Genomic DNA, 16,229 nt, shown 5'->3' on the forward strand with positions numbered 1-16,229 from the left:
GGGTGAACTTCATGTCCATAGCCCAAGTCACCATCAAGTGTGGGATCTACCAAGGAGATGCTCTGTCCCTGCTGCTGTTCTGCATAGGCCTGAACCCCCTCAGTGAGATCATTAACAAGACTGGCTACAGATACCGACTATGGAATGGAGCAGCTGTCAGCCACCTCCTGTACATGGATGACATTAAGCTGTTTGCCAAGAGTGAACGAGACATCGATTCACTGATCCACACCACCAGGATATACAGCAATGACATCAGAATGTCGTTTGGACTGGAGAAGTGTAGTCGGATGGTAACAAAGAGAGGGAAGGTAGTCAGAACTGAGGGGATCGAACTACCAGAAGGCAACATTGCAGACATAGAGGACAGCTACAAGTACCTGGGGATCCCGCAGGCGAATGGGAACCATGAAGAGGCTGCTAGGAAAGCTGTAACCACCAAGTACCTGCAGAGGGTCAGGCAAGTCCTGAGGAGTCAGCTGAACGGTAAGAACAAGATCAGGGCTATCAACACCTACACCCTGCCCGTGATCAGGTACCCTGCTGGGGTAATAAGCTGGCCAAAGGAGGAGATAAAAACCACTGACATCAAGACAAGAAAGCTCCTAACCATGCATGGAGGGTTTCACCCCAAGTCCAGCACCCTGAGGCTGTACGCTAATCGGAAGGAAGGAGGCCAGGGACTGGTGAGTGTCAGCACCACAGTCCAGGATGAGACAGCGAACATCCACGAATACATCACAAAGATGGCCCCAGCTGACAGCGTGCTCAGTGAATACCTCAGGCAGCAGAAACCCAAGAAAGTAGAGGAAGGCGTCATGGAAGGACAGGCCCCTGCACGGTACCACCAGCAGATAGAGGAGGTGGCTGATATTTGGAAATCCTACCAGTGGCTGGACAAAGCTGGACTGAAAGACAGCACGGAAGCACTAATCATGGCAGCACAAGAACAAGCTCTGAGCACAGATCCATAGAGGCTGGGGTCTATCACACCAGGCAAGACCCCAGGTGCAGGCTGTGTAAAGATGCCCCTGAGACAATCCAGCACATAACAGCAGGGTGCAAGATGCTAGCAGGCAGGACATACATGGAACGCCATAACCAAGTAGTGTACAGGAACATCTGTGCCGAGTATAACCTGGAAGTCTCAAGGTCAAAATGGGAGATGCCCCCAAGGGTGGTGGAGAGTGACCGAGCTAAGATCCTGTGGGACTTCCAGATACAGACCGACAAAATTGTGGTGGCTAACCAACCAGACATAGTGGTGGTTGACAGTAGCGGCCGTAGTGATTAATGTAGTGATACTGAATGACAGCAACATCAGGAAGAAGGAACATGAGAAGCTGGAGAAATACCAAGGGCTCAGAGAAGAGCTCGAGAAGATGTGGAGGGTGAAGGTAACGGTGGTCCCAGTGGTAATTGGAGCACTAGGTGCAGTGACTCCCAAGGTAGTCGAGTGGCTCCACCATATCTCGGGAACAACATCGGAGATCTCTGTCCAGAAGAGCGCAGTCCTGGGAACAGCTAAGATACTGCGCAGGACCCTCAAGCTCCCAGGCCTCTGGTAGAGGACCCGAGCTTGAAGGATAAACCGCCCGCAGGGGTGAGCGGGAAATTTTTTTTCCAACCACTTCCTGGGTACTGTGCAGTATCTTAGCTGTTCCTAGGACTGCGCTCTTCATTGTCTGTCTGTCTGTCTGTCTGTCTGTCTGGACGTCTGTCTGTCTGTCTGTCTGGACGTCTGTCTGGACGTCTTTGGTTTCCTGGTGTTTAGCCTCCACTCTACCCAAAGTTGTTTCTGCTCTGTTTACAGCTTTAAGCAGCTGCACGCACCCCTGCGGACGGCGATGACTTTCTGCTAGACGATCACTTTTTGGCACAACACGGGCACACAGAGGAGCGGCCATGTGCTGACACACTAACACAGTGGTTCCCAAAGTGAGGGGCGCAGGGGGCGCGGTATAGATTAAAAAAAGATTGCTTGGACACTGCTAGCATAATGGACAGGCTTTTTGACGGGTCTTCCAAACACACGCAAAGCAGAAGATGAAGCATTGCCAAATATCCTTCCAAGCCAAAGACTAGAAAATATGATGAAGCATATCTTGCCTTTGGCTTCACCTGCACAACGGTGGTGCCAAGGTAGGCCTCCCCGACAGAATTTGTTTTCCCAGCGTCGGGAGCACGTGTTGGGCTGTCCAAATCACGGTTAAACAGCATCCCACAGCTGTTCATGTTTAAACCCATTTTGCACAGAGAGGCATTTTTTGAAAAATGGCTTTATAGAATATTCTTAGACAGTAAAAACAAAACTACACAAAATAATTGTCACAGGCTGGGTCTCTGACCCAGCGCACTGAGTATAATTTGGTATTCGTCTCATGTTAGCTTTGTGATAGTTCATGTATTATTTCTATTTAGTTTTTAGTCCACACTGTCGTTTTCAGTCATTTTCACAGAGTTGTGCGTCCACATTGAAACGGCTGAAAACGCTTATGTTCCAGTACTGCGCATGTGTGAAACCCAAGACAGTTCGACCTGCCTCATTTCTGTCTGTTTGTTCCCAAACTTTTTTTGCTAAAAATCAGCAAATATAGAGTTAGTGTGGAGGCTGCAGTCTTCTATAATATTTAATACAGCTAAATCAGGTGGTATATTCAGATCCCAATGTGTACTTTTATTTTATTTGTGTGACGCTGACTGATCCGTCAGGACAAATATGGTTACGCTGCAGACACTATGAGTGAAAAATGCTTCAAGGAAATGAAAGCAACAATAACGCTCTTCCTGACTTTACGCCTGCTCACACGATAAGGAATGTCAACTATTTTCACTTTTTTAAATGAGACATAAGATAGGATTATAAATTCCTAGCCCATCATTACAACAGATCATCAGATAACTCCTTGTGCCGTGATGATTACTACTGCTACTGCTTTTATCTGCAAATATTTCGCAAGTAAGTCTGAACTAATTGTACTTTAACAGCACTGTTAGTGCCATCGTTACAAAAACTAGCCTTCAAAGGATACAGTTTTCAAAACGAACGACTAACTTGAGGCTAGCCGTTCTTCATCGTTTTAGCTACGCAATAAACTCATGCTAACTAACGTTAACATTAAAGCTGTTGAAAAAAGTCAGTTGACTTTATGTTGGCTACTACCTCTGTCACTGTGATGGACGTTGGTGGCCTTTTCTGTCCAGCGTTGCGCTTCAGTGACCCCATCACCTTCAGTATTATTAATAACTGAACTGCCACTTAACGCTTCACAGGAACTTCACTGGCTCCCTGTGAAATTCCGGATAATTTTCAAACTTCTTCTGCTCACCTTCAAGGCCATTCATAACCTCGCTCCTTCTTACCTTTCTGACCTGTTAACCACCACCTGTTCTGCCCGTTCACTTCGTTCTTCTTCTTCTATCCAGCTTACTGTACCTTCCTTCCGCCTCACCACCATGGGAAACAGAGCTTTCAGCTGCTCTGCTCCCAGGCTGTGGAGCTCTCTGCCCCCAGAAATAAGAAATATTGGTTCTCTCCCCCAGTTTAAATCCCAACTCAAAACTCATCTGTTCAAATCTGCATATTCACTGTGAATCCACTGTTTGTTCATTTTATCTTGTGCTTTTATTTTATTGTTCTTATTCTGCCATTGTTTTACTAAGTGTTTTATCCTATTGTAAAGTGTCCTTGGGTGACTTGAAAGGCGCTCATAAATAAAATTTATTATTATTATTATTATTAACAGTGGCCTTGTCAACAAAGCGTCGCCCAGTAGGGTTAGCCAAAACGAAACAAGCTCAGCCCAACTTCAGCGATTCGTTCCATAGAGTGGTCCTACATGATGCCATTGGTCTGCCTCTGTTTTCCTAACCGGGATTGGATCTTTGTTTTGTCGCTTTCCTTGCTGTTCGCGACTTCTGTCGCCAGTGTTGCAAGGTGGGAGAGTTGCATCATTTCTCTCATAGTATAGGTCCCATTCATTTTGAGCATAGAAATATCAAAGGGCACATAGCTGAAGCATTTCCAAGATTTGCATCGGCATTAAAATTCCACCATATGTGAAAATGAAAAAAAAAGGTTTCCCTTATTAACGTTCCGAGCCCCGCCCCCAACCACCACTACACCACGTAAATAAGCAAGAAAAAGAAAGGCTTTAATGTACGTAGACCATTAAAGATTGTGTAATACACATGTCACCTTTAGTCCGGTATGATTTCAATTAAAGTTTCAAAGAAAATGTTAGTTCTCTCTGAATAAAGACTTGGACACACTGGCCTCAGTTTAGTTCTGACTGAGAATGAATGGAGAAATAGTCTTCTCTATAATATCCAGTGCTAAGTGTAGACCTTGATCCAGTATAATAGGCCCTGTCAACAGAATAACCCTGCTTCAACTGACCATCATAATTTTCTTTAGAGTGACATAGTCTAATTGGTCAAACTCTGAATTTCCTCCTCTGTGTCCTTCCTTCTCTGCTGGCTTGCTGTTCTCCCCATGGCCATCTCTTTGAACCTTTCAGTTCAGTTGAAGGGAACAAAAGCAAACAAATCACATCGTCCTTTCAGGGATTTTGGCTTGTTCACTGCCTTTCATGACTTCTTTAGGCAACTCTATGCCTCTGCTCATTCAGGGTTTCTAAGAGAGTCAATGGTTCCTTACATCCTGGTTTGACAAGTCAGGAGGATAGACACTAATCTCCTTAATCTGGCCTTTCTCCTGTGTGCAGCCACAGGGAGAGAGGGACCACAGAGAGTAATCCTGTCAGAGAAACAATAGGATTAAAGGCCCAACACTGTGAGTGACAATTGGATATCCACTGACTGTTCTGCAAAGCAGGAGCACTGGCCACTCTTTCTTCATTGTTACTTTATTTTTGTTTGGCAGGTCTAAGAAGAATGGGGTAATGTAGGGGTTGGGATGGAAGTGAGGATTTTTCTTTGATGGGGCGTTGGAGTTCTGACAGGTCTGTAGCCCCTGAAGCACCAGGAGCCATGGGATGACTGACAGGTGAGAGATAAAAGCGAGGAGGGTGTGAGATGTGTATGTATGCATCGAGCCTCTGGAAATACGCCAGCAGTTTAAGCAGTGATTCTCAGACAGACCACCTGGGAGGCGAGTGCTGACACAGGTTTTACTACATTCAGCTTGGGACATTTTTTTATTAGTTGCTTCTGCTTTCATTGTTATGGACTCGGAAAAAAATGGTGGTGGTGCAGGAAGTGGTCCGAAGAGTTATTATAGTTTTTTCTAACTAGTTTTATTTCATCAGTGCCTGATCAGGCATGTTTGTTTTTTTTTAACAGACAAACAAAAACTACAAAAACGAAAGATATTTCCTCTCTATTTGTATTTTATTTTACTTAGTTCACAAAATCATTTCAGTTAGTTTTTTATTTGTATTTTAGCTAACTAACATTTAGTTTTATTTGATAGTGTTGTTTTAGTCAGCTATAATAACCTTGTTAGTTAGCAAAGGGTTTTCTATGTTTGCATGTTTTGCCTCTGATTGTGCATTTGAATAAGAAAGAAATAATGAAAAAACAAAGAAATATATAGAACCAATGTGCAAATAAAAACACTATAATGTCGCTTGTTGCACTTTTTAACTGCTGTGATCAACATGGGACTTTCGCCTCATTGACACCAGAGGGCCCCATCGGCACAGGTATGTCCTTAGCAGGATCCTTCACAGTAAGAGACCTCTCTGTGGTCAGGTCGGAGATAAAACGCTGCTCACAGACCTTGATAATTGAAACACTGAGGTGCTGTCAATAACCTGGGACAGCAGAAACTTAGGTGCGGCTTTTGGCTTCAGAATTGAGGGAGACTAGTCTCTCATCCAGTGAAAACAGGTTCCATTTAGCTCCACTGGACTTGGCCAAGAAAACAGCAGCTGACTCCTCACATCTCCTCGTATTACACTCACGGTTTTCTTAAGTACTGGAGGTAAACTACAGGTTAGAGGATGGTGGCATTTCATGAATGACAGGTGCCTGCAGTGGTTACTCTGTGTTTGTTTAGGCTAGATGGAGCAGCACTCCCAGTTGTTACTGTGGAAATTCTGACTGAAGGTTTATTCTCAGAGGTCAGGGTTAATCAAATGGTAACCTAGGGGCCTGAGAAACTCACGGGTGCCTGACAGAGACATTCTGAGTGACTAGCACTTTGTTCCTGATGAAAATACCCACCAAGACCACTGTTTCATATTTCAAAGCATCCTAATATTTTATTCTTTCTCCTTAAAAGCCTTTAACTTTTTTCTGAATAATCATACGCAGTCTGATGTTACCAGATTGTCTATGACTGATAAAACAATATTTTTTTTAGTCCAAGCCCTTCTCAACGACAAGAAGAGGGCCTTCAGCGCGGACAATAGAGAGGAGGTGAGAACGGTTCACTAGAGTTGGATGTCTCGAGACCGGTCCACTTTTACATGGTCTCGACGGACTTTGGTCTTGGTCTTGTCTTGGTCTCGCTGTCTCGGTCTTGCTGTCTCATATCAACATAGTGGTCGGGAGATTTGGAGTCAACAGTATCCATGACACACAGCGTAACGTTCGATAATGTGTCATGCGCAAAAGCTTTAGCTCTAAGAGCTGTGCTTAGAGAGTGCTTTGTAGTGAATCAGAATAGTCGACTCCCATTGAGCGAGAGCTGGCTCCTCACTTAATTTCCTTTTGCTGCTCAGCTCTCACACAGTGGCTCAGCCATGCTCAAATCCCTCCACATTGTGGCATATTATTATTTCGCCTTTCGCACCCTTCAAACACAACTAAATGCAACCCGTTAGATTGAGCAGTATGCCAGGTCAGTAAGTTACAGAAATGTGAGCGACTTCGTCTGTCATAAAGTTTGCGTTTTTACATAACACAAAGAGTTTTCGGCAAATGCAAAAGAGAAGCATTCGGCAAAATGCAGATTTTGCAAAGTCTCCTTGACCGAGCCGGGACTACCTCAACCTTCACCAGGCACCTGGAGCGCAAACACCCTCAAAGGTAAGCTAGCCAGTAGCCATCTATGCATCTTCAAACTCTTCTACCCACCTTTCCAACCTCAGATGACCAGGTCATGTTTATGTAATATTGTTATTTATAATGTGTTCTTCAAGCGGTATAAATTGTTTAGGGACAGATTTTTTGCAACCGTCTCTGCAGACTTAACTTGTGAAGATTGTAACTAACGTTACATGCTAAGTACAGGTAGCTAGCGCTAGCAGTGGCTATCAGCTACTTAAACAGTTTTCACTAACTTTAGGTATTTTGGTGAATTCATTGAGCAGAAATATATTGAAACCATTTCAGTGAGCACTTTAAGGGCTGGTATGGTGTGGTTTGTTATCGACTTTAATGGGCATATTTATGTGGTTGCTGACTCGTAAGGAAGGACGGGTGTTTCAAGAGTGCCCCATAACATTGCTAGGCTAACAGCGGCATTCTCGACAGTGAAGCCCAGATCAGAGCGGTCTATGGCTCTGGTCCAGATACCACGGATGGCAAAACTGAGTCCTAAAGTTCTAAAATCAAACTTATGGATCTTTGACTATGACTATCTTTGACTGATTCGACAAATTGATCATGTTTGATGTGGTTATCACGGTTTAGGTGTTTTCTAGTATGTTGTCCTACTAAACCAGTCCAGTGTGTAGGAGCTACTGCAGCATGTCATTATTAGACAAAGTTATTTTGTATTGGTGTAACTTCAGACTTTATTGAGTAGTTCATTTCTTGTCAATACAGCTGTGTCTGATAGCTGACTGGCATGTGGAGGTTTAATGCAATATGCAAAGTTAATGCACAGACATTTTTCTTTTTTTGTAGATTTCATTCAACTGTTTTTTTTGTTCTTGTTATTTAAGGTCTTGCAACCCTGAACACTCCCGTATTTTCATTATTGCTATGCCTAATGATCTATAAATGTGTCACACTGGATTGGATTAGGTTATTTTGTATGCAAAGACCTGCCCTCATTGATAGGTTTAAAATTACTGTGCTTGTAAGATACAGTAGTTTGTTGTGGTTGAATAGAAACACATATCTTACAGATTCCTATTTCCCTGTCTTGTAGGTACTTGGAGTACAAAGCAGGATCTGCAACATCAATGATAGCGGTCAATCCCACACAGCCTCAATTATCATTGTTTGCTCCAAGCATCCACTTATTTTCCCCTCCAGGACCTTATAGTTGGATGCTCTCTCCCCCTGTCTATCGTTGAGAATCCACATTTTAGACACTTCCTGAATGTCCTGCATAGCAAATATACTCCTGTGTCTAGGACCACCTTGACAGAGAAGCTGATACATCACCTTGTCACCAAAGTGAAGGGTGACATAATCAAAGCCCTGGAAATCCAGCCAAATGTAGCAATAACAACAGACCTCTGGTGTGACCGGAGGCTTCGGTCTTTTCTGGGAGTTACCGTTCATGTTGCCTGCAAGAAGAAGGACTCTTACAGTTTACAATCATTTTTGCTTGACTGTAGACTGTAGGGTGAGAAGTTTGGCCATCCGGGAGGGGCTCAGAGTAGAGCCGCTGCTCCTCCACATCGAAAGGAGCCAGCTGAGGTGGTTCGGGCACCTGACAAGGATGCCTCCTGGGCGCCTCCTGGGTGAGGTGTTCCGGGCATGTCCCACCGGGAGGAGGCCCCGGGGAAGACCCAGGACACGCTGGAGAGATTATATCTCTCGGCTGGCCTGGGAACGCCTTGGTGTTCCCCCGGATAAGCTGGAGGAGGTGGCTGGGGAGAGGGAGGCCTGGGCATCTCTGCTTGGGCTGCTGCCCCGGCGACCCGGCCCCGGATAAAGCCGATGAGGATGGATGGATGGATGGAGGCGTTTCACAGGGAAGAACGAATCGCCTCAGCATTTGACAACATAGTTGAGGAGTATGGCATTGGCCATAAAATAAGCTACATTCTGACGGATAATGCATCCAATATGAAGCAGGCCTTTAAAGTCAGGATGCCAGACGTAGAGCACCCTGAAGGTGACAGCAGTAATGACCTCGATGATGAAACAATGTGGGAGGATGCAGAAGGTTCTGATCCATGGTCAACGGGTGAACATCTTTCTTGCTTCGCCCACTCGCTGCAGCTCATAATCAATGATGGGATGAAATAGGTAAAGGCAATAGCTAGAGCCATTGCCAAAGCCAGGTAGTTTATACCCTGCTGCACAGCAGTAGTAACCACAAAGACTTGTGTGAGTCACACTTTGGCTCCAATAAGTCCATCCCAGCAGCAAACAACACCCGCTGGAATAGCACCTACAGACAGTTAAAGGCTCTGATCACACTAGACCACAGGGCCATCCCTGAAATGTGCAGCGATACAGAGAATTTAGTGTTTTCAACCCAAGAGTGGGCTCAGCTGAAAGACCTTTGTGCTTTGCTTGAGCCTTTTTCTGAGGCAACAGACCTTACAGAAGGTGATCCTCAGGTGAGTATTAGCATGGTGGTCCCCACTGTTCTGGACTTGAAGAATCATCTTATAAAGATGGTAGTGCAATGCCCCAGGTCGTAACTATAGTCAGGGCACTGAAAAGATCCTTAGAGAAACGGTTCTCTGGAATTTTCAGGCAGATTTGCATGGACGAAAAGGATCCAGAAGAGCCGTTTAGCCATCGGATCTACTTCCTTGCCACCGTGCTTGACCCCCAGTTTGGACTGACCTGGGTAGATTTAGATGTCCAAAATGGTGAAACCGGACCAGCACTGAGGAGGTTCAGAGATGACCTTAAAAAATGATTAATAGGTGGCTGTATGATAATAATTATTTATTGTTATTGTTGTTGTTGCACTTATTATCACTGTTTTATAGCATCATTGTGTGTTTGTGTGTGTGTGTGCATCCTTTTCCAGACCTTTTGATCACAGAGGTAGATGGAGATGCACCTGCAGCACCAACAGAAGAATGGTAAATGGTCTGTATTTGTATAGCGCTTTACTGGTCCCTAAGGACCCCAAAGCGCTTTACACATTCAGTCATTCACCCACAGGTGATGGCAGCTACATTGTAGCCACAGCCGCCCTGGGGCGCACTGACAGAGGCGAGGCTGCCGGACACTGGCGCCACCGGGCCCTCTGACCACCACCAGTAGGCAACGGGTGAAGTGTCTTGCCCAAGGACACATCGACCGGGACTGTCGGAGCCGGGGCTCGAACCGGCAACCTTCCGATTACACGACGAACGCCCAACTCTTGAGCCACGATCGCCCCGTGATCAGAATTATCACGGGGCGATAATTCTGTCTTAGAAGAAGACAGAATTATCAGATAGTGACTCAGCGCCACCCCCAAAACAACGTCTTCTTTCACGCTACAAGGCATTTAGGTTGCAACACAGCACAAGCCAGGACTCGAGCACTGATGCACAAATAAGCAAGTACCTAGACAGCATAAATGACTGTGATGCACTCACCTTTTGGTCAAAAAACAAAGAGTGTTTCCCCAGTCTACACAGTGTTGCCTTGAGGGTCCTCTCTGTTCCTGCCTCTTCTGCCCCAGTTGAGAGAGTTTTTAGTAGAGGAGGCATTCTAATGAGACCCCACCGCGAATGGCTAGGCTATAAGATGTTGCAATCTTTAGTTTTCTTGAAGTGCAATCAATCACTGTTTTAAAATGTGAACTGTTTTCTCTCCCTCCTCTCTGAAAATATGCTGTTTGTTCATTATATATTTGTTCATAATGTCTGTGTTCTATTGTTCCTGCCCTACTGAACAACAGGCTTGATTTCATTGGCAGTGTGTTATAATCACACGCCACTGAAGACATCAAGATGTCAGAATCTTTTAAACACTTGTTCTTATATTCTTATTAATGCACAAGTTGTATTGGTATGTAATATTTGTAGTTTGCATCTGATTCATGTGAGGTGTGCGCATGTCTTTATATTGTTTGATTGCAGAATTTTACTTAAAATGGTGTTGTTTGACTAAATAAATGTGACCATTGACTTTTAAATAACATCTACAAATCACTTTGTGTTGACAGGCCTAATCCATCCAAAGTTGACATCATACAGTGTAATTTGGCTAGTACTACTGTAATGGGACATGATGCAATTTCAAGTTTATAATCTTCAGTTTGATGTTACAATTTTATCTATATATAAAGTATAACTGAAAACAGTTACATATTTCCCATTCTTTAGACAGTTGTTGGAGGTGTTTGCTGTTTTGTCAGATGACTTTGGGGTAGGGATTGGTATCGTTTAGGTTTTATCCGATACCAGTACCAAACCGGTACTTTTGAAACGGTGCCGGTGCTTAAACGGTGCTCGAACTGGTGCTCGAACCAGTGCTTAAAGAATGGAGAACACACACTTTGTCCAAAAACCTCTCATGTTCAGCTGTTTTCTTGTCAAAAGATAACAATGTTAGCCTTTTCTGCAGCTATAGGGCATATATGGTATCACTCTTGGCTGGAAGCAGTGCTTAATCAATGGAAAAACACAAACTTTGTCCAAAAACTTCTCATGTTCAGCTGCTTTTTTGTAAAAAGATAACAATGTTAGCCTTTTCTGCAGCTATAGGGCATATATGGTATCACTCTTGGCTGGAAGCAGTGCTTAATCAATGGAAAAAACACAAACTTTGTCCAAAAACCTCTCATGTTTAGCTGTTTTCCACTTTTTCTTTGGTCATTTTAGCCTTTTTGGCCAGGGTGAAGGGAGCATCTGCCATCAAACAAGAAGACAGCCGCATGTAACTACGACGGTGTTTGCTAGTTCACCTTACATGCATTAATGTAATAATGTGGTTAGCCTACTCAACGTAAATTACACACGAACAACATTAAGCTTCTCACGCAGAGAAGAACGGCTGCTGCTGCCATCATCATTTCTGCTACACTGGCAGGGCTACGGGCCAGGACGCTCCTCTTCGGGTTCTTGGGGGATGTTGCTAACTCCGGGTCCGATAACAGGCACCACACCCGCAGTAGATGTGCTCGGTGTGAGGTCTCGCAGTAAGCTATCAAATACGGTGCATTTCTCGGCTTTTAAAAAAACGCTATGCGTCACCAGGTGTTTCGTCAGATTCGAGGTGTTACCTCCTTTGCACAGTATCAGCTTAAAGCACTTGTTGCAGGCTGCTGAGTTTGCATCTTTTGCTGTGAAGTACAGCCAGACTTTGACCGCTTCGCCTTGGGCATTTTTAATCTGTAGCTCTGCTCTAAAAGAACGGTCGTACCTGGGCCCGCCTACTATCCTCGGAAAGGTAAAATGATTGGCTAGAATCTAAAGTGTATCACATCTCAGGAAAAAAAAGCACCGAAATGAAGCACCGAAATGTGCGCTGTTTTTCGGTCTGGTTACTACTGTTTATGTCAGAACTGGTGCCATCATGGCACCGGATACCGGTACCCATCCCTACTTTGGGGCCAGTCAGTACCGTCATGTCAGTCCTCAACAGCACACAAAAGTTAAAGTCTTTTTATCTTGACTTGGTCTCGATACCCTCTGGTCTTGGTATTGTCTTGGTCTCGGTTTAGGCGGTCTTGACTACAAGTCTACGGCTCAGGCATTATGGAGGGGCAAGCTCACAGAGGCTAAGGACAACTGTAACACACCCAAAGAAAGATTCTAGGTCTGACCAACCGTCTCAGTCGTGGGCAAAAAGATGACAGTCAATAAAATTCTAAAAGATAATTTATTAACAAAAAATATCAAGAGATAAAAGATAAAACAGTCCAGCGTCCCATTTATGAATCGTATAAAAACACACAGTCCCAAGGCCAGAGCCAGCTATGCCACACGGCCAGTTGCACTCCACGTGTTGCCTTTAACAGGGTTAGAAGTTGTCCTTGGAGACCCACCACCCTGCAAGCATATAGCCAGTGGTCACTCCAGCCTCTGCAACTCTGCTGCCTTTAGGCTGTGGCATATAATAGGCCCTGGCCTGCACAGAGAGACAAAATGACACAGCAGTGTTTGTAGTGTGGGCTATAAGTAGACCAGTGTATCAGTGCAATCAAGTACACCTGCCTCTAATTAGTCCAACCCCATTCCAGCCATTGGCTCACCAAAAATGTGACACACACACACACACACACACACAAAACCACTCCCAACCCAGTGCAACTTCACACAATAATATGGAGCTGAATTAACACAAGCACATTAGTCTACCATGTTACACAACTACAGGAGAAAGCTGTGGAAACTCGAGCAGAACAGCATGAGTGAGGTGTGGAGTGGCATAAATGACTGGATTCAGGCCACCCGACAGCAGAGGAGCAGAGGGCAGTGAGGACAGAGCCAACAAATTTAATTTGCTCTTCAACAGATTCAACGCTGCAGTTAATGCTCACTGTTAATGCTTACATGGAGTCAGCCTGTGATCCACAGCCATGCCACTCCCTCTCTCCACACGGCACCATGGGCTCCTGTGAAAGTCCTGACACCCCTCCCCCACCTATCACTTTCGTTCATGACCAGGTTCAGAGACAAATGAGGAGACTCCTCTCAGGCGAGGCTGCTGGAGCAGACGGAGTGAGTCCCCGTGTCCTCAAGGCCTGTGCCCCCCAGTTGTGTGGAGTCTTTCATAAACTGTTGATGATGAGTCTGCAGGGGGTCCCAGTGCTGTGGAAGATCAGCAACACAAGGTCACCACAAGGGACCATCCTCTCCCCTTTCCGCTACACCACAGACACCTGCCATCTTCAGAAGTTTTCTGATGACTGGTGGTGGTAGGATGCATCAGTTAGGGTGATGAGAGCGTGTAGAAGGCTGTGGTGCGAGCAGCATCTTCTGGACTGGGTTAAAAACACGGCTGCACAGAAAGGTCCAGAGCCGTCTTTATGTTGTGAGGCAGCTAAGGCCTTTTAATATCTCTCAGATAATGCTCAGGATTTTCTATGAGCCTGTTGTGGCCAGTGCCATCCTCTATGCCGTTGCATGCTGGGTAGCAGGTTGAGGGTCGCAGATGCCAACAGACTCAATACACTAATCGGCAAGGCCGGTAATGTTGTGGTTGTGCTGGACAGCACCTCCCACCCACTCCATGACATGGTGGCCAGCAATGTTCCCTCTAATTTTTCATGTGTCTGAGTGAACACACAAACTCCCTGAGCGATCTCGTGGACCACTGTGAGCGACAGCAGATGTGTGCACTGTGGTCACGCCAGCATCTAATCCATCCAAGTTACATGATTTATTAAAATAATCAAATTACAGCATTTACATTTATGTTAGACGACTTTTAATTAACTGCTTTAGCCCACTTACAATGAAAAACGTTATGTTAACACTACTGGAAGTAAAAATAACTTGAACTCCAATTTTGAAAACACAACTTTCTTTTTTTTTTTTTATAAAGCTCTGACTTGTATTATGAGTCTGTGGTCTGTTAGAGAGTCTGTAACTCTGTCTGCAAAATACAGTAAATAATGACCAATGTTGGGCAATTAATTATATAGTTACTTCTTCAAAAAAGTAACTGAGTTTTGCAAACAACAAAGTTTTTTGCAGCTGTTTACCTAAAAATGCAGCCAAGGCGTTTTTTAAACAAACATTTCAAACTATTTACAGAACAATCAGCTGTTCTGCATCAAATCTGATGCCACACAAATTATTTGTGCCGCTCCAAAAAATAATTTCTATCCACTATGAGATGAAGGAGAACAACAGCCTGATACCTGCAGGCCTGACAACAGCAGATGTATCACTGCTGTAACTCCTGTAACATTCAGCAGTCGCCTCATTGTTCTGACACACACAACAAAACTATTGACTACACTACACACTAACTACACAAGATTTGAGCTAAACGTTGCAAATCTCTCACATCTCAAAACATTCCTAAAACTTCTTCCCATTTCTTAACAACTAAATGCCATGTTTTGATTGGTCGACATGGTACATTTTTTGACCAATGGGAAAGGGTGGGGGTGTTTTGGTTTCGTCTTTGCTCACAGGCGGAGAGTGCTTTCGAGCGTTTTCCTTATAAAACGCAGTTTTTACCATTTCTCCCCGTAACTCTGGTTTTACGTGGCCGATCAACACGATTTAAAAACTGGTATAAAGTCCACACTTTTTCAATTGTTCCGTCTCTCCTGCTCACATCTCCAATGGTTGTACGCGTTGTCATTAACGTGGCTTCACTCCACATCAGCCACGCCGCTTTGCTAGCTAAAACACTGGCACATATTTACTTTAATTTCAATTCAGGTTAGAATTCTTTTTGTGTGCGCAACACAGATTTTCTCTGCGCAGAGACCATGCCAACAGTGCGCAATTGCGCACGTGCGCAGCTTAGAGGGAACATTGGTGGCCAGTCACAGGAGCACACTCAGTGAGACACTGAGATTACCCAAAGGCACCACCGAACCACACAGGAAATCACTCCCATTTTTAAGTAAGATCATTGAAAAAGCAGTTTCTCAACAGCTCAATTACTTCTTAAAACAGAATAACTGCTATGATGCCTTCCAGTCAGGTTGTAGACAGAACCACTGAAACCGCTCTGACCAAAGTGTTTAATGACATATGTCTGAATACAGACAGTGGAAAAATGTCAGTCTTAGTTTTACTGGATCTCAGTGCAGCATTTGATACAGTTGACCACAACATATTACTCAAACGACTGGAGAACTGGGCAGGTCTCTCAGGAACTGTACTAAACTGGTTCAAAACATACTTAGAAAACAGGAAATACTTTGTATCAACAGGTAACTTCACATCTGAGCAGACAAGTATCACATGTGGAGTTCCCCAAGGTTCCATCTTGGGACCCCTTCTGTCTAACATTTACAGGCTCCCACTGGCACAGATTATAAAGAACAACAAAATAAACTATCACAGCTATGCAGATGACCAGTGTTGGTCAAGTTACTTGAAAAAAGTAATCAGTAACTAATTACCGATTACTTCCCCAAAAAAGTAATCCCGTTACTTTACTGATTACTTATTTTCAAAAGTAATTAATTACTTAGTTACTTAGTTACTTTTTAAAAACACAATTTACAACCTGAATAGGTGATAAAGCGATAGATCTTTCAGCTCAATTCTACTTTTTCTGCATAATCCATCATACAAAATGTAATCAAATGGAAAAGTCCCTTTTTGAAACTTGTTTTATTAGTTTTAATCTTTTAACTTTATGCATCAAGCAAAAATTTAATTATATGCAACATTCTCTGACTGGAAGAAATTTGTTTAATATTTAAACCTATTTTCTGCACATTCCAGCACATAAAATATATTTTTTTTGTGTTTACACTCAGTCTTTCAAAT

At 44.0% G+C, this 16,229-nt stretch overlaps 1 protein-coding gene and 1 pseudogene across 3 annotated transcripts in view; one reads left to right on the forward strand and one right to left on the reverse strand.

The window, feature by feature from the left end:
- The window catches only part of fbxw4 (F-box and WD repeat domain containing 4), an 81,747-nt gene that overhangs the window by 5,296 nt on the left and 60,222 nt on the right, over positions 1–16,229 (reverse strand). The gene's annotated exons all lie outside the window — the stretch shown is intronic.
- LOC146375486 (zinc finger BED domain-containing protein 4-like) lies at positions 5,251–10,357 on the forward strand (annotated as a pseudogene). The gene is made up of 2 exons (XR_014802025.1): positions 5,251–9,749; positions 9,857–10,357. The product of XR_014802025.1 is annotated as a zinc finger BED domain-containing protein 4-like (transcript).

The sequence above is a fragment of the Perissodus microlepis genome, chromosome 13 (assembly GCF_051167445.1).
Source record: "Perissodus microlepis isolate ML-2025 ecotype Zambia chromosome 13, ASM5116744v1, whole genome shotgun sequence".
Taxonomy (NCBI): Eukaryota; Metazoa; Chordata; class Actinopteri; order Cichliformes; family Cichlidae; genus Perissodus; species Perissodus microlepis.